Source organism: Xiphophorus maculatus, chromosome 23 (genome assembly GCF_002775205.1).
Source record: "Xiphophorus maculatus strain JP 163 A chromosome 23, X_maculatus-5.0-male, whole genome shotgun sequence".
NCBI classification, from domain to species: Eukaryota; Metazoa; Chordata; class Actinopteri; order Cyprinodontiformes; family Poeciliidae; genus Xiphophorus; species Xiphophorus maculatus.
The window spans coordinates 20,551,809-20,560,511 of record NC_036465.1 but is presented as its reverse complement, the minus strand read 5'-3'; the positions used below and the strand labels follow the sequence as shown (position 1 = coordinate 20,560,511).

Sequence of the window (8,703 nt, the reverse complement as noted above, 5' to 3'; positions counted from 1 at the left end):
AAAGAAACACACACAAAAAAAAAACAGTCAAAACTTGACAAAACCAAAAACATTAACAATTTATCAGGTGCATCGCTGAGTTGAGGACTTAAATAATCAACACATTCTCACTGTTGGACGATTTCTGACCATGCATCACATATTGACGTGAAGGGTACCCCCTTTGCGTCAATATGTGACGACTTGGGCAGGGTCCTTCAGCGTCACATGTTGACGATTTGGGTAGGTCACATGTTTTACGTGGATTATTGAAGCGAAGGGTTCTCGCAACCGCTCCCGACACTTCAAAACCCGACGATTTGGTTAGGTTTAGGGCAAAAATTACGGTAAGGCATAGGGTAAAACACCTCGCGTCACATATTGACGCAAAAGGGGTACCCTGCGCGTCAATATGCCACGAGGACGGACCGTCCCATGCGTAAATATATGACGAGTAGGGAGTTCTCCAAATGTGGTTCTGAGCAAAACAATGAATCTTTTCAAGTCTAAAACAAGACTTGATGCCTGAGAGCCATTGGAGATTGGCGGACTGAGTCAGCAACCTTTCATCTAAGTAATATAGCACTCCTTATCTTCATCATCCACTGTACCACAGACCGTAAATGCCTGTCCATCAGTTGCAACTAACTGAACTATTGCTGGCTTTGATAATGTCTTATTAAATAACATTTTACATAGATTTTCCAAGCACCAACACAAGAGTAAACGTCAGTTGTACATGAGTAGATGAGGAGGATACTGTTTCTCCACAGAGCTTCACCAATCAATAATGCACCACAGCTGCACGTTATTTTATGGTTTGTGCAATGGATTCAACATCTGTTGTAAAATCTCCCTTTATGTAACTTTTTGATTCTGATACTTAATGTAAGTTATGGACTATGACTTCAGGTATCATGCTGATGAAAATAATGCCCAGGGCATGTTGTGAGATTATGGAAAACTCAGAAGGAAGAACGTTTTGTCATGGGTCACTACTCTCCTGATTCTATGGGAGACTTTTGAAGCCTAGATGTGAACAAAGGGTTTCAACCAACCTTGTTTTTACCCAGTCAACATGACTTTCAAAACGCTTAAGAATAAAAGAAAATGCAAAGAAATTATAAAGAAGTAGAAATGATTCAAGTGTAATTGGTACAGCTATTGATCGTTTTCTTTTTGGACAGTAAAAAAAAATTAATCCAAGTAGCTTAGCCTAATTATGCTTTATTCATGTCTTTATTGGGACCAGAAGCAGATATATTTTTCAAACTTTCTGTGCAGAAGAATATGCAGAGATATTAAATTAACAATTACACACGTACTTCATATGCAATTAATTTTCTACTGTGGTATACATATAAGTGATCCTGGACACACCGGTGAGTAAATTAGCAATTGTGCATCCTACACGCAGATACACAGAGATGAATGAAAATTGAGACTTTTGTGCTGTGACAAAACAGTGTTCACTTTATCATCAGTTTGTTGCCCTGAGTGATTTGAGATTAAAATGATAAAATTTTGATTGGACCATAATTGTGTTTGTGAAGTAATCACTCTGACTAGTGTAATCAGTTGGCACCCGTTCTCTGAGGATTAATTGTTACTATTTTAGTGTACAAATGGGTTAATTTACGTAGCTGCAATTTCTGCTTTAAGTTGGTGATCTGGTTAATATGGAACTTGATTGTTAAGGTGCTTTCTGTTTTTCCTTTTGCTTCATTTTCCCCCCCTTGTATTTCATAGTTACTTTGCCTTTTAGCCTTTTATGCCTTTTAGCCATGCTCGGCTAAAAGGCAGAGTTAATATGTACCTAATATTTTTTGTCTTGTGTTTTGCCATTTCTCCACTCGGCTCCCTCAGTTTTTGCTCCCCTTCAGCTGTAACACGTTCAGTTAATTAGTCTCACCTGTTCCCACCCTGGTAATTATTGTTCCAGTATTAACGCTTTCTGTCTCCTTGCTGAGTTCTCCTGTTCCCCTCCATGTCTCTCACTGGGTTTTCCCCAGTTGTCTTCTCCTCTCTGATCCTGTTAGGTTTTTTTTGTGTGTGTATTTTGCTTTCACTTCTCATTAAGTCACTTCTAATATATTTCTGCCTGCCTCTTTGTGCATGGCTTCTTTTTAAAACACAGCTCATGGCAAACAGATGTAAAAACCAGAATATCGTCAAAAGGCTCAATGTTTTTTCTTACTTCAAGCCTTTACTTCTTTTTCTCTTGATGAATATTTGCCTAAAACATAATGAAAACACAAAATTCAGTGACTTGAAAATTGAGAATATTGCAAAAGATCAATAATAATAAAAAGATATTTTAAAGAGCAACATGAGACTTTTCTAAAATATAATTTCTATCAGCATCTTTACAAAAATTTGTCAGCAGAAGGAAGCATGAAGAGCTGAAGATTTGTGTTCACTGGACTTCAGAAACCGCAGCGAACCAACACCAGCAGATGCCATGGCACAACAAATCATCGCCGTGGAAACTTCCCACTAGACTTAGAGCAATGTGGATTTTGTGCCTATTTGCTTTTCCTCCAAACTCTAACTTAACTTTCATCTTAAAAAAAGAATGTTAAGCCAGTGAGCAACCATCCCGTTCTTTTTCTCCTTAGCCACGGTAAGATGCTTCTGACATCGTCTGTGATTTAGGTCTGGATTTACACAAGGAACGCAATGTTTCCATCCCATGAATAAGACTCAGGTACATGGTGGCTCTTGATGTGCTGCCTCACTACACTCTACGTGAAGCTCACCCAAATTCTTGAATTGGATTTTGCTTGACAGTCCTCTCAGGGTTGTGATTGCTGGTGCACTTTTTTTTTGTCACAATACTTTTTCCTCTCATTCAGCTTTTTATGGATATGTTAAAACATTATCTCATATTTTTTTTAGACATTTAATGGTTTTGAGACAGAATCATCAAAATGAGCATTTACTATGAAATTTCTAGTGTACACACAATCATTTTTTTTCACTTCAAAACTGTCTGACTAGAAACTTCAAAAACATGTAGTTAAATTTTTGGCATGTGTCATAATGTTTAGGTTTTAATGTTTTATGAACTAGAACTTTATTATAAACAGGTAAAATACTTTTTAATGTTCACCGTCTACAGGACTCCTCATTTCATCTCAAAATTCTGTATCCTGAATTTTGAGCTACCTTAGGTTAAATATTTTTCCATCCTTTACAGTTCGTGGCCACATGTGTTTTTTGTTCCAGATAAAACAAAGCACTACTTGAGGCCCCCAGTATGTGGCCCTTCTGTAAGCTTAGGCAGCCTTTGTCTGTCTCGTCTGACCCGCTCGCTTTGTTGTTGTTTCTGATGTCAACAGTGCGTGTCTTCTACCCTGCGGCACACACTCTTTATTAGTCGCAGACCATGAGTGTCAAATGCACAGAACTCCAATGAGGGCGGCTGTCGCGTTAAATGCTGAAGCAGACACAACTGTTGCCAGTAATCACAACTTTGTGAAGAGTTGTATTATGAGTCCTAACTGCTCACATTCAATCAAGCACTTTCTGGATTTCTTATTGCTGTTTGCGCGGACTCTAAGTCACAACAGAATTCCTTCATTGTCTGCAGACGAGGTTTTTTTTTTTTTTTTTGCATACACTAGAATCATATTTGCAGTCAAATTGCAAACACTTTTATGCAAAGCAGCGCATTTGAAATTTCTCGTGTGCTGCAGCTGGTGTAAATCACTCAGCGCGGTTTCTCTTCTAATATTCCTTTAATGTCATTTGCCAGTGCTGCCCCAGAGGCTTCACGCATGATCTATACATGTTGTCTTTCGCTACATCTCTGCCGACTACAAATTCAATTAAAGGAAAGTTCTTCAGGAGCCTTAATGAAATCCAATGAGAGATTGTCGACGCTAAGAACAAAGTGCCGAAGCAGTGGCAGTCTGTTGAAAGGCTGAGCACTATTTATTCCGGTGAATTTGAACTATTTTCCTAAATAATAGAGCATACGCTCGGAAGGCTGTTAAATGTCAGCCGAGGCTGTCGAGTGCAGGTCTCTTCAGGTGCACTTGAAAATAGCTGGAGAGCTAAAGTGGAGAAAGGAGGAAAATGGAACAAGTGAGTTGGAATGCGATTTATTTATTGTGTCCTTCAGAGGAGAGAGGAGGTGAACGGATGCAGTCAGCAACAAAGTGAGGAACAATGAAGGAGGATTTTTCTGCAGAGGTAATCAAATTATACTTCCCAGGTCAGGTCCTTCTGTAGCCTTTTGTCTTCTCCTTCCTTTTACGCAGAGAAATATCTGACCCTCTTCTCACTTGTGAGTGAACCCAAGTTAGATCAGATTGTTTCACTGCCACAGGCCAACAGAGGCAGCAGCAAGCAGCAGCCAGCCACTGGTTTCACAGTTCAAAGTGTGTTACGATTAGCTGTCCTCTAGTCAGAGGGAAACGTGCTCTCGTGATTAGTTTATCCTTTACCCCTCACCTGTGTAACGTTCTAGATCAGACACCTTATCCAAATATCTGCTTTACCCTTGCTTTAACCTCTTTCTTCTAGGATAGTATCTGCTGAAGTTGTCGCCGTCATTGACAGGTGAGCAAACTAATTCTGGAGAAAAGTCTCATGAGCCTCGTGTGCTGCTGCACCATTCTTGAACACCCCCACATTGTCTTATTCCTAGCTGGTAGCAATCCAGGCACAGCAAAGGGGGGAAAAATACATAAAGGAAAGGGAAAGCAGTGAAGCAAATGAAAGAACAAAAAAAGCAATATCCTTTCCTTCTTTGTCAGTAATGGCTTGCTTGAATTGTAATGTTTCATACAGCCCAGGCTGGTTCTACAGGAAGTGAATAAATCCTTCATCAAGGCAACAGCTTCCAAAATGAAAAATAAGAACAAAACCAGCATTGTTTTTGTCATGTTTGATGGATTTGTTATTTGAGCTTTGGCAGATCGGATCTCTGTAAGGAGGCTTTCATTTCACCTGAGATGCAGACCCTGAAACCACCAACACAGTCGGTAAAAACCTTCAGATGTAGTTCAGGTCAACCATATACAAGACTCAAAAAATGGGAAGCTTATGAAACAACTACAAACCTACCAAGATATGGCTGTTCAGCTAAACAGAAAGACCAGGTAAGGAGAGAATTAATCAGAAAAACAGCTCATAAACTGGCCAGTAGTCACTGCAGAGATCCACAACCCGGGTTGTGAGAATCTGCTGACAAGACAGCTAATAGTTGCAGCCTACACAAATCCAGTGTTTATGGAAGAATGTCCAACAGTCATCCTGGTAAGAAAGAAAAAAGTAGCTAGAGTGTACCACAGGGCATGTAGAGCTCACTGCAAAGATTTTGAAAAAGGTGTTCTGGTCTGTTGAGAACCAAATTGAACTATTTTGCTACAACTGCATGGAGAAAAAGTAACACTGGACATCACCCTGAACACCATGCCCATGGTAAGAAATGCCAGCGGCAGCATCTTGTTGTGGGAATACATCTCTCCAGGACTAATGGGAAGACAAATAAAGTTAAATTTATGGGAATAGTGGAAGAAAACCTGGCTGCGAAACATTTGAGACTGGCATGGAAGTTCACTGTCAAGCAGAGGAATTTAGATCGCAGCTTATTAATGTGGCAGACTGTTCCGAAAACAGAGAATCTCAAACAAGATCAAAAAACTGAAGTTTACTGCGCCACCATCCAGTCTGACGAAGCTTTCATTATTTTATGATATATAATGGACAAATGTTTACGTTTGTATTTGTGAAAAGCTGGTAGAGCTATACTCCCAAAGACTTGTTGGTTAGGATATACATATCACTTTAGGTGTATCTAAGGAAATGGGACTGAAAACAAATGTGTAGTATACTTGTGATCTTTATTTTTAAAAGCAATTGAAAACCTTATATAACTTTTAATGCAAACTCCACAATGTGTTTGTCATTTTGTAATGATCTATCTCAATTGCTTCCAACACAAGTCCTCAAACACCCCCATTCGGCATTTTTAAGTTCTTTCCTATCTGCCACATGCCTGACTTAAATAACTGGGTGATTGACAGGATTAAACAGCACCAGATGGCTTGCAGAGGAGGTCATGCAATCATTTGGATCAGGTGTGCTGGAACAGAGACACATCTATAACATGTAGGACAAGGGGGTTGGGAGCCACTGATGCATCACATAAAATCCCAGTTAAATACAAGTCTGCGGTGGTACTGTGACAAAATAAGAACAGGTTTGATGGGTGTGAAGGTTTTTGGAAGACACTATTGTTCAAAATATACCCTGCAACAAAAACTTATAGAGCAGGAGGTATGCTTCCATAAAATTTTGGGGGTTATAATACATTATTGATTATGTCACAAAGGCTTTCGTGAAGAGTGAGGAGGGAAGAAAGAGCACGTCAGATGAAGCTGTCAATGTAGCCCTCAATCAGCGGATACAAGACAAGATACCAGGATTAAAGCGGATAGTGCTTACTATTGATCCAAATACGCACACTTTTACTGACTAACAGCTCAATATCGTACCACTACAGCCAAACCTCATCCTTTTATGTGTTCATCCACTCGAGCACTGCTTAGGCTATTGATGCACCGACAGAGGTTGCAGTGTGGTTAACCTGATGCGAGAACCTCTACTACAACACTGTCTATAAATCCACATGTTTTAACATTAGAACATTTTATTCAAGAGAAGGAAATAAGCACACAGACACAAGGACCTTTCTGTACATTTTATTTACAAAAATGTATTAAAATTCTTTGTACAGCACCTCCTTCGATGAGGTTCAGCAATTTATGCATGCATCTTTTGTAACCACTACGACGCTTGGTGATTTCATTTGTTTGTCTTGTTTTTTTTTTCTGCAGGAGGTGACACCTACTAAAAATCAAAACAAATTCAAACAAGTTTTTTTTTTTAAAGAATCAGGACTTTATTTCTAGCATTAAACCTAGGATCAGTTTGTGCGTAGCAGGGCTCATCAAGCATCACTGATTTTCACATGCAGTTCTTTAGAAAAAAAATAAAAAATAATGTAAGAAGGGAAAACCCAATCTGTCATAAAGTTAATAAGTAATTCTCATTTGTCTAAATATATACATCTCTCCTGCTTGCTCTTTATTTGTCTTCACATTGTATCTTTTTTAATATAAAACTATCTGCCCATAGCTTTAGGTAATTAGATAAATATCCTCCTAAATCCTATGGAATCACAGTCTTTATGAAAGAACACAATTGATTACAGCAGTATGGAAATGTGCTAAGCTCCAGGAGATGCCCCAGTGTCATCTTATAAAAAGTCTATTTTTTCGTTGTTGTTGTATTTATATATTTTTCGTTTACTAAGTAAAATCACTAAACACTTTAATTTTCATGGAAGAAAATCATTTTTGAAAGCAAACCACAGCTCATTGGAAAATGTGCAATTTGACATAAAATCCAAGAAAACAAAAAAATACAGAAAAAAACTTTACTGCAAGCCTTTAATCGGACTACAGTTAATCCACAACTGAAGTACCCATATGTTTGGTTTTACTTTGATGTAAAGAAGACTTGAATTAATCTAGGTTTCAGGGAAAGACTTTTCAGAGCATCAAAACCTCCTTGGTATTTTACAAATCGTATATATCCCAAACGCATTTTCTTTAGCCAGACTACATAATCATCGTCATACAAAACACACTCTTGGCAGTATTGGAAGTGGGAATCAGGTCCTGCTTCATGTCATCTTCTTCCTTCCTTCCGGAGTCCCATCAGACTTTCCCGAAGACAACGTTGGCAGCAGCACCAGAGTTCTAAGTACAAACAACACGCATCTTTGTTTCGAGCTTGACAAGCACTTTGCTCCAATGCAACAGATCTTTCCTCTTCAAGTTCATGGTCATTCGAAGGGATTCACAGCAGCATAAAAAGCGATTATCTAAGAACCAGTGTCCTACAGTGCACTGAGTAGATCTAGTAAAATAAATTTAGCACATTGAACCAGTGGAAATCTGGCAGCAGAAGGATGATGAGTAATCTGATCATATTGATTACAAGAAAACCAATTGTCATGTATTATACATTGTCTTTCTGGCACTTCAAAATGTGCTTAGAGTTGTAAATGATGGCTTTATTCTCTCCTTTCTATATATATATATATATATATATATATATATATATATAATGTGTGTGTTTTAACTCTGCATCATTCTTCTGTTTCGTATGAGTTTCAAGCAAAAAAGCATTATCGTTGTGATCGAGTTGCATTGTTTAGACTCAGAGTTCCATAAGGCACTGAGAGGCGGAGGAAACCTCATCGGCTTTTCCCATGACCAGTCAAGTCGTGTCGTCAATGCAGATTATCATGTCATGAAGCACAAACCCCTGTGGTCCTGTGCCTTTCACAGATGTTTAGTCACAGTTGTAGATGACGGCTCAAATGTTTCATAAACCTGTGTCAACGAACAGAGCAGAGGCAAAGATGGGAGGAGTTTAGAATGCTACGGAGACACGAACATCAGCAGAAGTTTGTGAAGAAATGTTGAACCTTAACACCTTGAAGTCTTTGTTTGACCTTCTATAGCACATGAAAGTTTGCTGTGACAAAAATAACATCAATCGCCTGCGAATATTTTTGACAATTCTGACTTCAGAAGACGTGATCAACGTGCTTCCTGACAACTGTCCTGCTATATTCCAAACACATTGACTGACAGCATCAGCAACAGAAGCAAAAATCTGTTCTGCGCCTGCCATCAAATT

General features: G+C 38.8%; 1 protein-coding gene across 2 annotated transcripts in view; it reads right to left on the bottom strand.

Moving 5' to 3' along the window:
- Positions 1-6,677: 6,677 nt before the first annotated feature.
- The window catches only part of LOC102222063 (glutamate receptor 3-like), a 123,902-nt gene continuing 121,876 nt past the window's right edge, over positions 6,678-8,703 (bottom strand). For both annotated transcript variants that reach the window (XM_023328953.1, XM_023328954.1), the window contains exon 16: positions 6,678-8,393. The gene's annotated coding sequence lies outside the window, so the exon portion shown is untranslated. The remainder of the gene's footprint in view (positions 8,394-8,703) is intronic.